General features: G+C 41.6%; 1 protein-coding gene across 5 annotated transcripts in view; it reads left to right on the top strand.

Annotated features, from left to right (window-relative positions):
• The first annotated feature begins 465 nt into the window (after positions 1 to 465).
• The window catches only part of Mpp6 (membrane palmitoylated protein 6), an 87,207-nt gene continuing 67,988 nt past the window's right edge, over positions 466 to 19,684 (top strand). For 2 of the 5 annotated variants that reach the window (XM_021165218.2, XM_021165217.2), the window contains exon 1: positions 466 to 690. The gene's annotated coding sequence lies outside the window, so the exon portion shown is untranslated. The other 3 variants (XM_029478381.1, XM_029478379.1, XM_029478380.1) reach the window with 3 other exon arrangements.

Genomic DNA, 19,684 nt, shown 5'->3' on the forward strand with positions numbered 1-19,684 from the left:
GGTCTGGGAAAGCCAGATGTTTGGGAGGGTCTGGCTAAGCCCGCTCCACGATCCCGCCCGAGCCCTGGCACTATGAAAGAAGCTAGTGTCCTTTCATTTGTCGGGTGTGAACCATCGCCTCGGGTTGGGCCTTTGGGAGAAAATTCAGTCCCCCTTCAAGTCCACCTCGGAGTCAGGGCTGTAAGAAGAGTGGCGGGCGCGGGCTCCAGGACTCTCGCGTCTCCTTTGTGCTATAAGCCGCTCTCGGCCGTTCCCGCTCCTCTCCCACAGAACGTGGAGGACGCGCGCTGGGCCAAGGCGACCCTAAGGGACCCGCCCGCGGGGCCCTCTGGTGGCAGCACCTGGCGGCCAGGCCACAACCGAGGGGCGGGGCCGGGCTGGGCGGGGGCTGGCGGGGGAGGGGGGAAATCTCCGCGCGCACGAGTCCGCGCGCTCCGCCGCGTCCGGCGCACGCGCGAGGCCGGGAGGAGCGCGCCCCGGCGGCGACGGCGGGAGCGGAGCGACTGAGAGAGGCTGGCCGCACGGGCCGGCGGGCAGCGGCAGCGCCCGGAGCCGGGCGAAGGGCGAGGCCGGCGGGGACGGCGGAAGTCGGCCGCCCGACCGCGAGCCCCTGAGTCGGTAGATGGGGCTGCGCGGCTCCCGCGGCTGATGAGTGGAGCGGCGGCGCGGAGGCGGCCGAGGTGCGAGCCGGTGAGTGGCGGCCCCACGCGGTGCGGTAACGGCCGGCCCGGGCGCCCCAAGCCCGGCGGCGCCACGCGGGCCCCGCCCCTGCCACCTGGGCGCGGGAGCCACGGCGTGTCCCTCGCGCGCCCCTCGCCCCACGCGTCCCCCGCGGGCCGCCCCTTCCGGGCGGGGCCGGCCGCCTCCTCTGCGGCGCGGGCGCCTCGGCGTGGACCCGGGCGGGCGAGCGAGCGGGCTGGCGCTGGGACTGACACCTTTGGGGGCTCAGAGATCCCCGGGTGGAGGCTTGCTGCAACTCCTGCTGCCACTTCCGAGCCACGAGGTTCCAGTTGTTTGGCTAAAGTGGCCGTGGGCGAGCACACGCCTCTGCGGGGGCGGTCGCCGCTCAGCGCGTGCTCTCGGAGCCAGGACACATTTGCCTGAAAGCAGAAAGGTGCCTGCCTTCTCTTCCCCCACTTCTATTTTGGCCGGACGGCAGGCCGGAGAGGAGTGGATGGAAGATCGGACAGCGCGGTGACAGCTTGTGGATTGGTTGGGGTGTCTTTGGTTATTTTTCTTGCTGGGGGGACTCTTTTTTTTTTTTAAACACTTTATTGGGAGTTTATTCTCAAGGTACCAGTTCCTGGGATCGCAGCTCGAGATAACATTCATTAAGCTCCCCTTTTCTGGGGTGAGTATTTGTGTAGGTGGGGAGAAGGAGGATGAGGAAGAGACTCAAGGCTGTAGGCAAGGCTCAGAAAATTCTCCGCATTACTCAAAAAGCAGCCGGTTAAGGTCAGGCTAGCCATGCTTTTACTCTTTTCCTACGCCTCTGGGAATTCTTGGAATTTTACTTTAGCCCTCCTGAATGGGGTTCCTTGTCATATAGCTGACAGCATTCGGGGTGCGTTAAATTGGTCTTCACTTGGAATATGAGTTAGCAGCCATTTCTTCCCATGTAGTGTTTCAGGTCATTATTTCTTTTTTGGAAACTTACATACGTCTCATGTGTTAGGAGAGGTAATTTACCCTTAACCAAGGCTGAGATAGTTTTGGTACACTGGTCAAACAAGGCACCAGCCATTGACTGTGTGGTTATGATAAACTACTAGGCCTGATTGTAGTTTTGTGGTTAGAGGCCTTATTGCTCTGTAAACAAATAACTTTGGGGGTTGTTTCATTTTGAGGTCATTTGTTTCTTAAAGCTTTCATATATTTAAATTATTAAATTATTGTTTAAATACATACATTGTTCTGTAAGGCTCATGTTTCTTTTATTCCAAATTAGGGTTACATAATGCAAAAATGGTTACACTTTGAGTTGCTCTATTTTGTCCTATGGAGACTACAGGCTATGTAGGAGCGCGGGCTTATGGTGTGTGTGTGTGTCTTGTAAATTATTGCAGTGAATCTCATTTCCACCTTGGAATATTGAAATACACACACACACACACAAAGTTTTGAGGTAAAAATATCAAGCTGTTAGAGTTAAGTTTGATAGCTCTATATAAGACAATCCTTTTTCTCCTCTTCAGGAAAACTGTTGGATTTTATAATTTTTTAAAAAAAATATTTGAAGGAGCAATTTGCTTTTTTTCCTAAGCTCATTTTTTTTTTTTTTTTCCTGAAGCTGAAATTGTGTCAGAAGGCTACCCAGGCTGCTTCTCTCCTTTCCCTTTAAATTTGAGATTGAAAACAAAAAAGAAAGAAAGTCACAAGACCCTGGGTACCTGTTTTATAATGTTTTAAAATTGTGTTGCTTGTTTGACTCTATACCATACCTATATAAGCTTTACCACTGAAAAATGGATGGTTATCAGAAGACAGCAGATGTTTTAATGAAATGCTTTGCACATTTTGGACATCTGAGCTTTATCAGAAGTGGGGGACATCCGCAAATCATTGCTGAGAGAGTTGCAAACAATACAGAGCTCAAGCTAGTCCAAGACTCAGACAGTTAAAACACTAATAAAATAAATACAGAGAAAGGTAGGAAGACCTGATTGTATTGTTTATGTCATGTACAGTCAATGCGGATTACTAGTGAGAAGAGAACTTTTGTAAATTGTAAGTTGGATATGTAGTAGAGCTGATAAATTCTCATGTTCCATGTATTTCTTTTGATACGTAACTAAATTTGTATCAGAACTGATCTTCAAGTAGATGTAGTTACTTAGGATATGCTGATATTTAGGGATGGGCAAGCAGATTTGAAAAGTACTCATCTCTTTGAGAGAACTGTCATCCCCAGAAAAATCTATCGAGAAAAATTATTGTAGTTTTGTTTTACTGTTAGTTTTTTTTCCTTCCAAAATAGTGCTTGTTCATAAACATGGGATCTGAAATCATGATGCTCTCGCTACTCTCGTGTGGGGTACTAGTATTTGATTACATTTTTCTCTAATTATAGGCACCAGCTTTACTTAGAGTATTTTTGGTTGGAGTCAAAGCCGCAGCAGTGATTAGCCCAGACGTGGCTGTCATTTGTTTGTGACCACTTGGGGGAGCCTTTGCAGTTCATCTCAACAGGATCCCTGCTCTGCATGCTCTGGCTGCTAATCGTCCTGGGCGCTTTGCCAAACTGCTGGAGCGGCTGCTAAGGAGGCTGCATTGAGAACGGAGTCTGGAGCTCAGTGTGTGTGATGCCTTCTCCTTTAACTCACACTCCACTCCACTCACAAAGTACCTCTCCTCATAGACTTAGTAACAGCGTACTTTTTGGGCTACTGCTAGTTCCATGGGCTAACTAACCATGAAACCTTGGATTCATGAGTGCTTTCAGAGAGCTGATTTTACTGGCATTAATCTTAGAAGCGGTGCAGGCTTGATGTACACAGATACTAGTCGTGTTGAAGGGTCTGGGGAGATCATCACTCTTGTATGAAATATACTAATTCCAAACGTTTTTAAAGCAGATTAGGCTCCTTTTAAAAACTTTTAGAGGAAGAGATAGCAAAGCATCTCTTGTAGTTAAATCTGTGTTCATATTCATGCAGAGAAAAGGTGGTCTTGTGTTAAAACCTATACTCTGACCGTTAAATTATGATTATTCTTATGTAGTATAATAAAGTCAGATTTATACATTCTCTTTTCTGACAATATTTAACCTTGTTCTGGCCATTTCAGAATGTGAGCTCAGTTAAACAAAGTAAAATGCATTTTAGCAAGTCAGAGAGAAGGTAACTTATGGCCTCCCTTAATTATGATAGAATAACTCGAAGACCTTTCTCAAATTTTCTGCATGGTACATTCATCCACATAATGGTGAACAATTTGGAATAGTTCCCATCTTCTAAATTGCTTCTTTTTTTTTTTCTTTAAAAGAAACTTTAAGACAATTTTAGTTTTGTCCTGAAATTCATCTTTCCTTTCCTTTAAAAAAAAATGTATTTTGTATGCGTGTGGGTGTGCCTGAGTGTCTGCCTGTGTACCACACACACGTGTTGCCCATGGAGGTTAGGAGAAGCCATTGGAGCCATTGAAAGCTTACAGGCGGTTGTGAGGTCCTGCATATGGGTGCTGAGAACTGCACCTCAGTCCTGGAAGAGACGTGAGCTCTTTGAATGCTCAGGCCCGCTTGTTTGTTTGTATGTTTGTTTGTTTTTCAGTGTAACATACCGGAAGAGACATATTCTGCTTATTTAAAAATGTTCATTTGTTGCTAGCTTCCACTGATACTTAAGTATTGTTTTAAATACCTGGGGATGGTAATTTCAAAAGGCCTCCCCTTTGAAGTTATCACAGATTTAAGGTAGAATGAAAATTGAAATAGAAGACAATACAGTGAGTAGGTTTTGTTTGTTTTATGGTTTTGTTTTGTTTCACTTTTTAGCTTATTTTCAGATTTTTCCCCACTCTTTGCTATCTTGTGCATGTCACTCAGCTTGTCATATTCCGCCTTTTCTTTTAGACTCCCTGTTGGTAGGTTCCTTACCCTTCCTACTACAGCTCCTGTTGTTGCTTTACTCTGGCTACAGAGGAGCACTTTCTGTTCCTCTTAGTAGAAATATGCCCACCGGCTGCTTCTGTATTGTTACAACCTGAGACAGCAGTCAGTACTGGTTGCTCTTTACTTCAGTTTGGCAGACTGGCTTACGCTACCGGAACTTGGTGGTACTTATTGTAACCGTGTGCATTCCCAGTAGACACCCCATGATAAGATCTATGCTCAGTCATTCCAAAAGCAGTTTTATCTTTACCCTTTAATTTAAGCTTCAGTTCCATATATCTGAAAAGCATTCTACTAGGGATATACAAAAGAATTACACTTAATGAGAAGAGCTTACGTTTGTTTAAGAACGATATATGTATGAAAGAATCAGTATATTATGAAATAATAAAAATGATGATAATAAAGAAACTGGGGAAATACTTGGATTTCTACTGAAGACAAAAGACTTCCAGGCTGGAGAGATGGCTCAGCAGTTAAGAGCACCAGCTGCTCTTCCAGAGATCCTGAGTTCAATTCCCAGAATCCGCATGGTGGTTCACAACCATCTGTAATTGGATCTGATGCTCTCTTCTGGTGTGTCTGAAGAGAGAAATAGTGTACTCACATACATAAGATAAATCTTTTAAAAAAGAAAAGAAAAAAAAAGACTTCCTTAATATGTAAAGGATATTTACTAACCAACAAAAGATTTTAACACCAAGTAGGAAAAGCCATGGATAGAATCTGAAAATAGGAAATCCAAATTATTTTATGCATATGTTAAGACTTTCAAACTCATATATAATTCAAGTATAAACCAAAACTGAGTATTGGGTGTGGCAACACATGTCTGTAAATTTAGCACTCAGGAAACCAAGGCAACCAAAACTATACAGTGAGACCCTGCTTAAAAAACTAACCAAAACAAGAAATCCTATTATGTACCATTTTCATCTATCAAATTCACAGATCAAAGATGTTCTGCTAATGGTTTTAAAGAGGATGGAGCTTATCCAGTTTTCTCGCATTGCTACAGAAATACAAAGTACTAAAATTAGATGCAGTTGAATTCTAAAAAACATTAAGGTGACTGCTGGAAATTAAGGAAAGGCTAGAAACATGAACAAATCGACATAGAGGTTGAAGAACTAACATGCATCTTATTTATCTGAACACTAACTACTTTCTGGCTTCACTCATGAAGCTAACGAAACTGGCCTTCTCTTTTACTCTGCAAAAACCAGGTGGTCACCTTCTCTTTTATTCTGATACCTAGAAGACTGAGTGGAAGGAACTAAACCTATTACTTTTATAAAAAATCAGAAAGTAATTTGGTGTCTTTGGAAGAAATCTTAATACAAATGTTATGTCACTTGCAAATGTACTTAAGACATTTTTGGCAGTGATGGTGCACGCCTTTAATGAAGCAGAGGCAGGCAGACCTCTGAGTTGGAGGCCAGCCTGGTCTACTGAGTGAGTTCTAGGACAGCCAGGGCTACACAGAGAAACCCTGTCTCAAAAACCAAAACAGAAACTAAAATAAAACCAGAAACAACAACAAACAAGTGAGCAACAAGACAGTTTGAAGAAAGTTTTGTTCACTGCATTGCGTGCAATTGGATGTTTTGTGTTACCTTGTTGTGTAGCACAGAGATATTAGCTGGGTAGGAGAGGTGTTAGGAAAAGGTGGGTGGACAGACAGCTGGAAGTTTGTGAGAGTGGGAGGAGAATGACTTATGTGCTCTATGCTCAGGAAAAGAAGTGAGGACAGGCTTGGAGACCTGGGAGACTTCCGAGGGCCTTCATCTTGGAGGAGGAGTATTGGCTTTGGGAAATGTAAGGACGTTTAGTTAAATGTTTAAAGATATTTGCTTTATGAGGTTTTGTAGGTACTTTTGCTGCAGAGTGACTGGTACAGTGTGCTCTCTGTGTAAGTACCCGGCCTTTGTAGTTACCCCATGGTAAAGGATTTCAATTCTAGCATGTTTATATTGATAAAAGCCCCTAAGAGCCACAGCTTGTGTATAAATGAATATGTCCTGTGAAAAAGTCCGTTTACTACCAGATTATTAAGAGTGTTTTTGAGGTTGGTTCTGTGTTATTTAGATTACTTAACGTTAGCACTCAGTCTGCCCTCTCCCACATCAGGCAGGTCCTCACTGCAGCAGGCAGAGGAGGCTTACTCCTCCTCGACCCACACACCCACACACACACACTCCTGTGCTTTGCCCATGATCATTTCTTTTTCTCAATCTCTAATAGTAAGGGTTCAGGCTTTCCTTCCTCAAGAAACTGTCATTGGTTGACCTCATCCACCGTTTTTCTTTTCATTCAAGACAAACTGTACCACATAACTTGTGTAACGTTTGTTATGTGAAGTTGGTTTCTGTGTCTTCATTCTTAGGAACCTTGGATCTTCTCTCCCCACTTGCCTGGCAGGGTTCAGGAGCTATGCTAAGTGCTCACTACACATGATTTCATTTACTAATTGCAGGTTTAACAGCAGATTTTTAAAATGTAAATAAAATCCTTTTGGAGTCTCTTAGTTTTTCTTGACTGTTGAAACAAATTGCCACACTTACTGACTTAAACAAAAATCAGTAAATTTCTCACCACCCTGAAAGCCAGACGCCTGTAATCAATAGTATTGGGCCCAGATCGGGAGATCACAGGCTGCCTGTTCAGGGACCCAGAGGGCGGTTTTAGTTGCTTTTTCCCAGCTTCTCACAAGCGTTCCTTAGCTTGTGGCTCATTATTCTCACCTGAAGGCCACCTTTCAAAGCTCACAGCTCCGTCCTCCCATTTCTGTATCTTTTCTGTTCCCCACTTCCATCTTCCTCAAAAGATCCTTATTTAACATGATTTCACTCTTTATGTTTTTCCTTGAGGAGGTAGTGTTGGGTTCCCAGAGGTTAGGGTGGATTCCTTGGGGAAGGAAGACCTTCGTTCAGCCTCTCAGAAGAGCATGTGTTTAGTTTGGTTTAGAAAAGGAAGAATGGCTAAGAAATCCTTCCTACCCCGTTCTCCTTCTGTATAGTAGTTTTTCTTAACAAGGGATAATTTTGCTGACACTCTGTCCTCAGGCGTATTTCATTGTCACAGATGAGAGGTGTTGCAATGGGTGACCGGATTCTAAGTGAGGGGTGCTGCAAAGACTGCCCAGGACAGCCCTGGAAAGAAAGCAACAGTCACCCACAATGTCAGTGGCATGGGTTGATAAACACTAGTCTCAGGGCATCTACTGACTGGATGTGGTGACACATGCCTGGAATTTCAGTACTGAGGCTGCAGAGGCAGGAGAATGACAGGTCTGAGAGGCTTGCTAAGCTGTAGAACAATTAGTCCATCCAGGGCTGTTTAGTGACTCTCTGTGTGTGTGTGTGTGTGTGTGTGTGTGTGTTTATTGATTTGAGTTAACAAAAAAAAATGATGCATCAGTAACTTAACTAATAAGTAAGTACTTAAAACATAAATGTTATTGTGCTGATTTTAGGAACGTGTCTTGCCAGGACTTCTGGCTCCTCCCTCCTGTGGTACTTTAGCACTGAGAGGTTGGCTTGGTAGTGGAGGTGATCCTGAGGTGGGGACTCCACAGTTGTTTGCCTGTCTTGCCCACCCTTGATTATAACAGTTAATCTTGTTTTGTCCCTTAGTGTCTTTGGGTCTTTCCAAGCTATTGAACTTGATACCTGCAGTACCATAGTCTGTATCATATACAATAAGATATACATAAAGTAGTGTGTTTTGAAATCTTATTTTCAGATCCCCCCTATTTTCATAGCTTCTAACCTAGTGAGATGACTATGGCTGATGTCGTACTTCTTTAGAAATTCTTGCATGTTTCAGGGAATTTTGTTTAATCTTGTCCTAATTGACTTTATTGCTGTAATAAATAATACGACCAAAAGCAATTTGGGAAGGAAAGGGTTCATTTTAGGCTTATAGTTTATATTCCATCATCTGACATAGTCCCACAGAAGCCACAGAGGACAGCTGCTGACACAGCATGTTCCCTTTGGCTTGCTCAACCAGCTTTCTTAGGCTTGACTTACCTGCCTAGAGATGGGTGGGCCAGGCCTTCCTATGTCAATTAATAGTTAATAAAAAGACATACAGCCAGGGCACAGTACAGTCTAAGCTATTCTTCAGTTGTGGTGCCTTCTACATAGGTGACTTTAAGTTTGTGTCAAGTTGACAACTGAATCTAACTATAACAATACTAAAATCATAGAATTTATAAACTATAGAATATTACTATGATTTATCATCTTATGATTTATTAGCATCTGCTTTATACTTCATTTTTTGCTAAAAACATTTCTTTTTATTAAATATAATAAACATTTAAATTTTAAAAATAATTTTTTTAATTTTTAAATTTATTTATTTATTTATTTTTGAGACAGGGTTTCTCTGTATAGCTCTGGCTGTCCTGGAACTCACTTTGTAGACCAGGCTGACCTCGAACTCAGAAATCCACCTGCCTCTGCCTCCCGAGTGCTGGGATTAAAGGCGTGCACCACCACGCCCAGTAATTTTTAAATTTTTGATTTAATTTTAAGCTTAAATTTAAGTTAGAAACGTTAAAGTTTCTAATTTAAAATTTAAATTAATTAAAAAGTTTTATTTAAAATATTATTTTCTTCTTTCTTTTCCCATATTTTTTTCTCAACACGATAAGGGTGTTGGTTCGGGGTAGTAGCCTCAGCTTTTCCGATGTTCTTTTATAATGTTCAGATGATGGAGCTCTGTTTAGTTAGAACAGTATGTTTACTGTGAGAAAGTTTCACAGTGTCGTTGGAGAAAGGGTCTTTCTCTGTAACCCCAAACTGGTGTTGACTTAGTGATCATCCTGCCCCAGTGCTTGGATTATAGGTGTGCTGCACTGCCATACTGTCTATGATTTTAATTGGTTAATATAAATAAACTATAACGTTTTAGGTGTTCAGTAAATGTAATTCAGGCAGGAACTGCTTTCTCTTACTGTATGGTATAGTGTGGGATGCACAGAATCTAATACCTAATAGATTTTTAGTTAAGTTCCCTTTTTTGATTCATAGTTTTTTTTCCTTCCTACAATATAGGTTTAAGTAAATACTTTGAAAATAATTTTTATTTTAAATTATGATCTGTTGACTAGTTACTGTCTATTTTCATCTGACCTTTCAATGTATTTACAATGATCAATCAAATATTGACTGAGAAAGTGCAGTAGGTGAGCTGAGTTCCTTCTAGCATGAAGGTTTTATAACTCACACAGTCCCAGTTTTTCTTGTATTTTTCTGCTAAAAGTCTGTAGAGTACAAGCAGTATTCAATGAGGTGGCATCTTGTTTTGAATAAAGCAATATATATATACATATCTATATCTATCTATCTATCTATATATATACTTCTAATAGATCCATAGTAGCTCATTATCATATAATGGGTACTTTTAGCATTTCAGAGGAGTATGGTTATCTTCAACTGAATTTATTATGTATGGCTACATGCACATACTGTTTTGTGGATGCTTCAACTTTTTTTTTTAAAGGAAAGTTGTTCATCTTTTAGTACTCTAGCTGCCGCTTTGGTCTTTGGATCTTAGGGTAATTGAGTAAAGTTGAAGTTACCTATTTTGGAAATAATCATTCTGATTTTTACACTAATATATTTAAATCATTTTTATTTTCTTTTTTAAAACCAGTACTTGTTTGGAATGAGAAAAATGAAAAAAATTCAGCCATTTAAGATATTTGAATTTTTTTGGGCAATCTAGTTTTAGCAAGCTTTCATAAATTGTCAGGTTTGAGTTCTTGAAAACTTCAAAGCAGATTTTTTTTTTTTAATGACGGAATTTGACTTTGTAGGTAAATAAGGTTAAGGAGATTGAAGTTGTGAATGAACTCATAAAAGTTCTTAGGATATTTTAATGGTCTCCCAATGAGAGTTTTAAAAGAACATATTTTCAACATTTTATGCTACTTAATTTAGAAAGTCACGATAATATGCAATTCATTGCTTAAACACTTAGTCACTGCTTGTTGAGAGAAACTTTCGAGTTACGTGAAAATTTTCTTACATTCTCTTTAAAGTTCCTGACTCAGTCTACTGTCTCACAGATAGTACAGCTGGAATGTCAGGGAACGCTTTTAGCAGCCTTTTCTCCTGTTGAGCCTGCTGTAGCCTAGCAGGCTGTGCTTCCACTCCGTTTCATGCCAGTGTCGGTAAGACGGCCGCAGTGAAGCTCTTCCTTGGAGGGCTCTCCTCCTTTCTCTTTCTCTTCTGTCTGCTGTCTATGCTTTCTTATCTCCACTCCAGTGTTTTCTAGTCCTACTCTGCTAATTTTGCTTTTTATCTTTTATCTAAATCTGTGCTTTCTTTTCTTATATGTTTCCAAAAGGATCTATTTATACTTTGTTACTTTTCAGTAAAAATTTTCACTGAAAATAAATCTGAATATGAATATTCTGGAAGCTTCAAATATATATAATACAAGATTCCAGTGTATAGTTTGAGGAAATAAACTTTGTTTTCTCCAGCCAAACATCATTCCCTGAACATAGGCTATGCTTATAATTTCTAAAAAAAAAATCCATTAGGAAAGTTTAGCAAATAAGTAACATTGTTACTAAGAATAACATTGTAAGTTATAAAATTATTCAGGAGGACGGGATGGTTGTTTTTCTGTCAACTTGACAGAAGTTGGAATCACCTAGGAAGAGGGGACCTAAGTTGCAGAGCTGCCTCCATCAGATTGGCCTGCAGTCAAGTCAGTAGGCATTTCTTGATTAGTGATTGACTTGGGAGGGCCCAGCCCACTGGGAGTGGTGCTGCTCTTGGGCACATGGTGCTGGATTGTACAAGGGAATAAACTGAACAGACCATGGGAAGCAAGCAGGTTATCAGCATTCCTCCACAGCTTCTGCTTCATTTCCTGCCTTCAGTTCTTACCTCAACTTCCCTTAGCGATGGAGATGGATTGTGACCTGGAAGTTGTAAAATGAAATAAATCTTTCTTCCACAAGTTAATTTTGGCCAGTTTTTTTTTATCACCACAGCAGAAAGTCAATCTAGAACGGCCAGCTAGTAAAAATACCTGCCTCTAAGCCAGCTGATCCCTGGGACCCTCAAGGTAGAACAAAAGATCTGATAAGTTGTCCTCTGATGTCCACGTATCCAGCCCTAATAAATAAATAAAATTTTAATTATTTAGAAATAACGTTTAAAAAAAAAAAAAAGAAAGTTCCCTATGGGTAGAAACTTGCTCTCTGTTTGGTTGCATTAATCTTGAGATAAGTTTGAAGACTATAAAACTGATTGCACCCAATTAGAAGGTGGCCATGAATTGGTTAGAAATTGACAAGGGTGGGAAAGGCCTTCCATGGAATGAGTAACATGGATGAATTTAGGAATGAGGTGTGCAGTGTGCAGACAGGATGGAAAAGATCAGGGAGATTCGGGCAGCTCTGGGTGCTACAGAAGGAGTCGGGCTGCATAGAGGAAAGCCTAGATGGTCAGAAGAGAAATACAAACACTCCCGAAGACAGAAAAGCAGAGGTTTTTCTCCAGTTAAGTGTTTCCAAGTGAGTTGTGGGATAGCCTTTTGCAGTCACAAAGAAGCTGCTAGCTGCAGGTTAAAGGTGGTCAGAGTCGGCGGTAAGGAGTAAATTGAGGGGTGCTGGGAACCCACCATAACAAACCAAATGCCTTAGGGGACACATTTTAAACTTTTCCAGGGATTCTTATGCAGTCTGTCTCTGAGTTTTCAGGTTTGAGAGCTCCCCAAGAACTTGTCTTTTTCTTCAGATAAGCCCTGATCTGGTCTTTAAAGTTATTTTAGGTCATGTGTGTGTGTTGGGGGAACACACACTGGGTATACACCCTCTGCCCCGTCCTCCTTAAAATAATAAATCCTTATATTCCCTAAGTGTTAGTACTCTTAACTGTATATAATTGTTTAATTTAAAAAATGAAAGAGTTCATGTGAGACCATCTAGTTAGGTATAAAATGCTAAGTAGGATTTCATCTATCGCTGCACAACACACTGCCAATCTCAGGGAAAGGACAGTAACTGTGATGCATGAATTGTATGGGGGTTGTCACGTAAGGTATAGAAGAACCACAGAAATCACAAAAATTAGAAAATTAAGGTACCAAGCTGATCTTGTTGAGTTATATTTATAATCCTGGCTCTCAGGAGGGGATGAAGCAGGAGGATTGCAAGTTTTAGGGTATCCTGGGAATAGAGAATTCTAGGGTAGCCTGTGCTATAGAAAGAGGCCTGCTTCAGTCCCTTTGTCTTTCCCCCTCTAGTCTCCCCAAAATAAAGATATTAATGGTAGCAAGGATATGATAATATTGATCACAGAATATTAAAAACAAGATTTAACAGCCATAGAAATGACGTGTATTCGAGTATTTGATATTAAGGTGGTTTTTAGCATTGATCAGCTTTGATGTCTTTTTCTTGATTGCATAAAAGAACAACATAGCAAATGTATTTTACAGTCGTATTATGTCTTTAATGCCAAATTATCATCAGGTATTTACTAAGTGAACATGAAATTTCACTTTTAGATTAAAGAAACATCAATGCTTATTAGCTCAATGCATTTGCATTCCTGCCCCTAAGACAGGGCCAGCAAGCATGGGCCTCTGTGTGTAGATGGCTGCTGTGGTTGCCAGGCTTGCTCCTATTATGTATTTTACTTCCTCTTTCAAGGAATGCCCTCCCTTTTAATGACTTTTAATGGTAATCAGTGACAGCATGAGTCCGAGAGGTGAAGTTGTGGCAAAATGGTAAACGCTGGGACCTTCAGGACTGCCCTTAAAGCTGAGGAAAGAACTCTAAAAACATGGGTTCGAAATATATAACTTCTCAACTATGTAAAATATAAGGATGCAATTATGAAGGGCTTCACAAATCCAAAGGAACAAAAGCAGCTGCACCATGAGCCAACTTGTTGGAAAGGTACTAAGGAAGGAGATAAAGAGATTTACGGAGTGTTGATGACTGGAGATCCCACCCAGCCAAGGTTGTTTGTTTGTTTGTTTGTTTGTTTTTCGAGACAGGGTTTCTTTGTATAGCCCTGGCTGTCCTGGAACTCACTTTGTAGACCAGGCTGGCCTCGAACTCAGAAATCCGCCTGCTTCTGCCTCCCAAGTGGTGGGATTAAAGGCATGCGCCACCATGCCCAGCTACTGTGAGCATTTGTAAGCCTGTTTAATGCTTGAGATATTTTAGCTAAAAGCTTTGCACACACTGCTCTTAGGAGCCCAAGAATTCCAGGGTGTTCAGTTGTGTTTCTCTGACCCTAGTGCTTTGAGGGAGGGTTTAACCAGGCCCAGTCCCCTTACTTACTTATTTATGTTAATTTTTTTTTTTTTTTTTTTTTTTTTTGAGACAGAGTCTTCCTTTGTGGTTTTGGCTTGCTGGGAGCTTACCATGCAGACAGGCTGGCCTTGAACTCACAGATCACAGAGACTTGCCAGCCTCTATCTCCTGAGTGCAGAGATTAAAGGTGCCACCAAACCCAGACCCATTACTTATTTATAAAATACTTACTTTAAATGAACATTTAAAAGAAATTGTTATATGAAGTGATAGTTTGAAAAAGAATGGCCCTCATAGGCTAATATATTTGAAGGGCTTAGTCACTAAGGAGAGGAACTGTTTGAGAAGGTTTAGGAGGTGTGGCCTTGTTGGAATAGATATGCCCTTGTTGGAAAAAAATCTGCCTCTGGAGGTGGGCTTTGAGGTTTCAGAAGCCAATGCTAGACACCCAAGTGTCTGTCTTTCCCTGCCTGCTTCCTGCAGATCAGGATGTAAAGCTTAGCTCAGCTCAGCTATTTCTCCAGTACTATGTTTGCCTTCTACAAAGTCCCCACCATGACGGTCATTGATCAATCCTCTGAAACTGTAAGCATGCCCCCAGGTAAATGTTTTCTTCTGTAAATTGCCTTGGTTATGGTGTCTCTTCATAGCAATAGAGCAGTTAACTAAGACACATGATAAACAAAATGACACATGCTTTCAATCCCAGTATTCCAGAGGCAGAGGCAGGTGGATATCTCAGTTCAAGGCCAGCCTGAGCTACATAAAAAGAAAATAAAGTTTCTCTCTCTACTCTTTTTTCATAAGATGAATCATTGCTACAGTTTCAGAGTTGTTACACTAGTGGTGTTTCCTACCAGTCAGTGAAGAGTGTTTTTGGCCAGATCCTTGGTGGAGAATCACCCTTAAAGCTACATGGGTCCTTGGCACAGCATAATGCTCCAGCACATTTCCAAGGCCCTCTCAGCAGAGGAGTGGCACTGTTATGTTTAAAAATAAACTGTGCATCTTAGAAAACATCTGTGTCTTCAACTTTACACAGCAGGTATTGACTGTCCTATAAAGGAAAAATATTTGTATTTACACATTCTCAAGGGAGGCCCAGAGAAAATCTTGGGATAAGCTTGTGTGTGCCTCTAAGGGCTACAGTGCAAGATTACCCAGCGTTCCCTGCTCTCCTCTTCAGCAGCCTGCCTTTCTATTGTCTTTTCAGTTAGGCATTTTGAACTTTGTGCTCTTGCTTGGCTGGGTTTTTATTCAAGGTAATTCCATGTAGCCTGATTAGGGGCACATTCTTCCAGATGTTTACTAAGGGTTTTTACTGTAACTTCTTTGCTCAGTTTGAACTTTGAATCCTTTACTGGAGACCATGAGTAAATCCCTGTACGGAAAAATAGGGCAGAACCACAGGAAGAATTTGGATTTTGTACTTGATGGTGAACTAGTAGATCAGTGGACTTCCCAGGGGAGAAGAAGCACATTTGTGTACAGGAACACTCACTTAAAGGGTGATAATAGAGATTATCTTATTCATTTTAAGGTTAGTAATAACACATATCACAGACTGGATAAATTAAGGAAATGAGGTTATTTGGCTCACAGTTCTGGAAGGTTTCATGGCCACATCTGCCGTTGGCCTTCATGTTGGTAGAGTGTCAGGAAGCATGTCTGTCCTTTTTCCCTCCCTCTTCTAAGATTTAATCCTGATGCACTCCAAAGCCCTAGCCTATCAATAGTGTAGTCAGGTTACATTTCCTTCTCCTATCTCTCAATAGAGACTAAGCACCACTGTGAGTTTGAGGTGAGAGAACTCATACTCAAACCATAGCAAGATGTGGAGGCCACTGTTAATTATCCGCTTGACAGGATCTGAAGTCCCCCGAGAGAGAGCCCTCTGGGTGCCTGTTGTGGGTATTCTGGTTTCATTAGTTGAAGTGGAAGGGCCTGAGCCCTGAGTGGCACCATTCCCTGGCTGGAATCATGGCTCTGTAAGTGGGAGAAGGGAGCTGAGTAACAGCAGGCACTCATTGTTCTTCCTCCTTGACACCCCCCCCCCCCACACACACACACCACCTTGCTAGACTGTGCCTTCGAACTGTGAGCCAGAGCAGGCCTCCTGTGAGGTGCTTTTGTCAGGGTGTTTTATCACAGCAGCACAAAAATAAACTTGGTTTTAGATTTTGACATGAGAGGGAATAAGTTATAAACTAAAGTAGTGACAGTGGAATAGCAAAAGGCAAATATACAAAATTCTGAATTTCCAAGGTCTCTGTGATGGAGAGCATACGAGGGTGACTAGTTACACTTGCTAGCTTTAATTAAGAGGGAATGCGGGGAGGGAGGTGGCACAGAACAGATTTGGGTGTTACCATGGTGAGGTTTGCACACTTGGTGCCCTTGGAACATTTTATGGGAAATACCGAGTGCGAATCCTAGAAGACACAGCTTTCACAGACATGAGACACTGAAAAGTCCCTGAGTGCCAGCTGTGGATCAAGGCAGTGTCTTGAGTGTCAGAGGGAACAGCTAGGTGAGTGTGTTGATAAGAGACAGGTTGGGTGCTCTTAGGGTAGAGGGAGCATTGGGTTTACTTCCTGAGGAGGTGACAACTACACTAAGTGCTGAAGAAAATAAAGATTCATGGGACTGCTGGGCAGTGGTGTTGCACGCTGTTAATCCTAGTGCTTCAGGCTTAGCTAGGCGGATCTCTGTGAGGCTGAGGCCAGTTTGGCAAAGTGTAAGACAGCCAAAGCTACACAGAGAAACCCTGTGTTTGAAAAGAAAAGGAAAGGAAAGGAAAGGAAAGGAAAGGAAAGGAAAGGAAAGGAAAGGAAAGGAAAGGAAAGAAAAGAAAACAAAGAAAGACAGGGAAGGAAGAAGGGAGGTGGAATCTCTAGGTGATTTCAAGTGGGATAGTAGAACATGGAAAAGATGCTAGCTAGGTAAGTGAAAGACACAGACTGGGCGGGACACATTTACAGGAGAGGAGGTTAGCAGACAAGAGGCAAGGAGCTATCAGAAATGAACTCAGAGAGGTTCAAGCAGGTGCCATGGCAGGCTGTGGGCCAGAGTGTGGTGTGTTTATAGGGGGACAATTTTAATAAAGAGCAGTAGGATGGATCTGTGCTATGTTTTAAGTGACAGTTCTAGCTACTCTGTAGAGAATATTGCTGATAAATAAATTGAAATAGGGGAATTTGTCAGGTGACCACTGCAGCACAGGTGGTAGTGGCTTAAAGTTAGTGCCACAGAGGTGGATAAGCAGAGAGGCAGGTGATTTTTCTCCAGTCATTTCTATTCTGACTGAATTGAACTAGAAAAATGTAACTCAGGGGTAAAGCACTTGGCTAATATGTGCCAGGCTGTGAGTTTGATTTTCATTGCTGCAAAACAAAGTTGTCGCAGGACAGGATCTCTCTGAAGTCTACTTCTTTTTCTTTCTTTCTTTTTTTTTTTTTTTTTTTTTTTTTTTTTTTTNTTTTTTTTTTTTTTTTTTTTTTTTTTTTTTTTTTTGTTTGTTTGGTGGTTTTGGTTTTTGGTTTTTCAAGACAGGGTTTCTCTGTATAGCCCTGGCTGTCCTGGAACTCACTCTGTAGACCAGGCTGGCCTCGAACTCAGAAATCTGCCTGCCTCTGCCTCCCAAGTGTTGGGATTAAAGGCGTGCCTGGCTTATTTTTCTAAGTAAACATGTGTGCTGCTTGGAAACAGTCTACTGATAAGATTCATCAGTCTAATAGTTTTGAGGTACTCATTTTAAATGACGCAAATGTTTAAAATTAATAAAATGTGGCATTGATCCTATGGCCTGTTTCTTTTTTTTTTTTAGTGCTCATTAGATTTATAAAAATTCTTTCAGACCGTATTGATTTAATAGTAAAACTTTATTTTTTTTTGTACTAAGTTTCAACCTGTTTTGTTAGTTAGAACTCATATCAAAACTTTTTCAAAGAGGGTTGACTGCAGGGCAAAAGAACATTAGGAATAGCAATGCTTAGTCAAGCTCTGTTTTGTTTGTTTGGTTTGCTTTAATGTAGGTTTAACTTTCTTTCCGAGAACTGTATCTCACATGGGTCAGTGTAAATGATATGTTTGAACATAGAATGGACATGGACAACATGGAGGAAGGGTCGTGGCCTGGTAGACCAGTAGAAGCATTTTAGAGAAGAAAAAACATGAGGTTTTTGATTACTTATTTATTTTTCCCCAAGTGTATAGATGTCTTGCTTGCATGGATGTCTCTGCTCATGGAGGCCAGAAGAGGATGTCAGATCCTCTGGAACTGAAGTTATAGACAGTTGTGACCAGCCATATGGGCTCTGGGAATTGAACAAGGGTCCTCTGCAAGAGCAGACAATGCTGAGCCATCTCTCCAGCCCAAGAGTCAAGTTATAAAGAGAATGGACAGATAATGACATCATAATATACATGAAAGTTTGGCTCTATAATAGGAGGACTCAGCTTGGTAAGGTGGGTGAATAGTTTTAAAAATGGTAAAAACAGTCTTTGTGACTCCCTGATGGAGTGCATTAAGAGGCAGTTGAAGAGCTCTGTCCTGTAACTGGGGTTTTGAAGTCATCATATTGATACTACTTGAAGCCCCAGAAATAAATAAGGTCCCTTGAGAAGAATGCACTTGTTAGGGATACTGGCAGCGGTGTCTTAGTTAGGTTTCTACTGCTGTGATAAAATACCATGACCACAAGTAACTTGGGGAGGAAAGGGTTTCTTTGACATGTAGGTTATAATCTATGGTCAGGGGAAGCGAGGGCTTCTGAGGCTTCTGACTGTTTTGCTCTTCCTAGCTTGTTCATCCTGCTTTCTTCTATGCTCAGGCCCACCTGCGCAGGAATGGCACTGCACACAAAGGGCGCTACCATATCCATTATCAGTCATGAAAGTGCCCCCCTCCCCCAGGCTTGTGAAGATGCTGATCATACAGAGGCGTTTTCTCAGTTGAGGTTCCCTCTTCCAAGATGTGTCCAGGGTTATGTCAAGTTGATAGGCACAGCACAGGCAGTGATAGCCTGTGATTTCAATAGAGTATGTGATTAGTTTGTCAGGCTGCTCCTGATTTCATTGAAGAAATTTGAAGAGAGCAGTAGCAGAGTGGAGTCCTGAAGAGACAGTACCCAGTGCAGGCTCACCTCTAGAGGCTGCTACAAGCTGGAGCAAGGTGGAGGAGAACAGTTAAAAGGGGAATGAACCACAATAGTCACAAATAATATAAAATACCTTGGCGTGACTCTAACTAAGGAAGTGAAAGATCTGTATGATAAGAACTTAAGGTCTCTGAAGAACGAAATTAAAGAAGATCTCAGAAGATGGAAAGATCGCCCATGCTCATGGATTGGCAGGATCAGTATAGTAAAAATGGCCATCTTGCCAAAAGCAATCTACAGATTCAATGCAATCCCCATCAAAATTCCAACTCAATTCTTCAATGAATTAGAAAGGGAAATCTGCAAATTCATCTGGAATAACAAAAAACCTAGGAGAGCAAAAACTCTTCTCAATGATAAAAGAATCTCTGGGGGCATCACCATGCCCGACCTAAAGCTGTACTACAGAGCAATTGTGATAAAAACTGCATGGTACTGGTATAGTGACAGACAAGTAGACCAGTGGAATAGAATCGAAGACCCAGAAATGAACCCACACACCACCTATGGTCACTTGATCTTTGACAAGGGATCAAAAGCCATCCAGTGGAAAAAAGACAGCATTTTCAACAAATGGTGCTGGCACAACTGGCGGTTATCATGTAGAAGAATGCG

This window comes from Mus caroli, chromosome 6 (genome assembly GCF_900094665.2).
Source record: "Mus caroli chromosome 6, CAROLI_EIJ_v1.1, whole genome shotgun sequence".
NCBI lineage: Eukaryota > Metazoa > Chordata > Mammalia > Rodentia > Muridae > Mus > Mus caroli.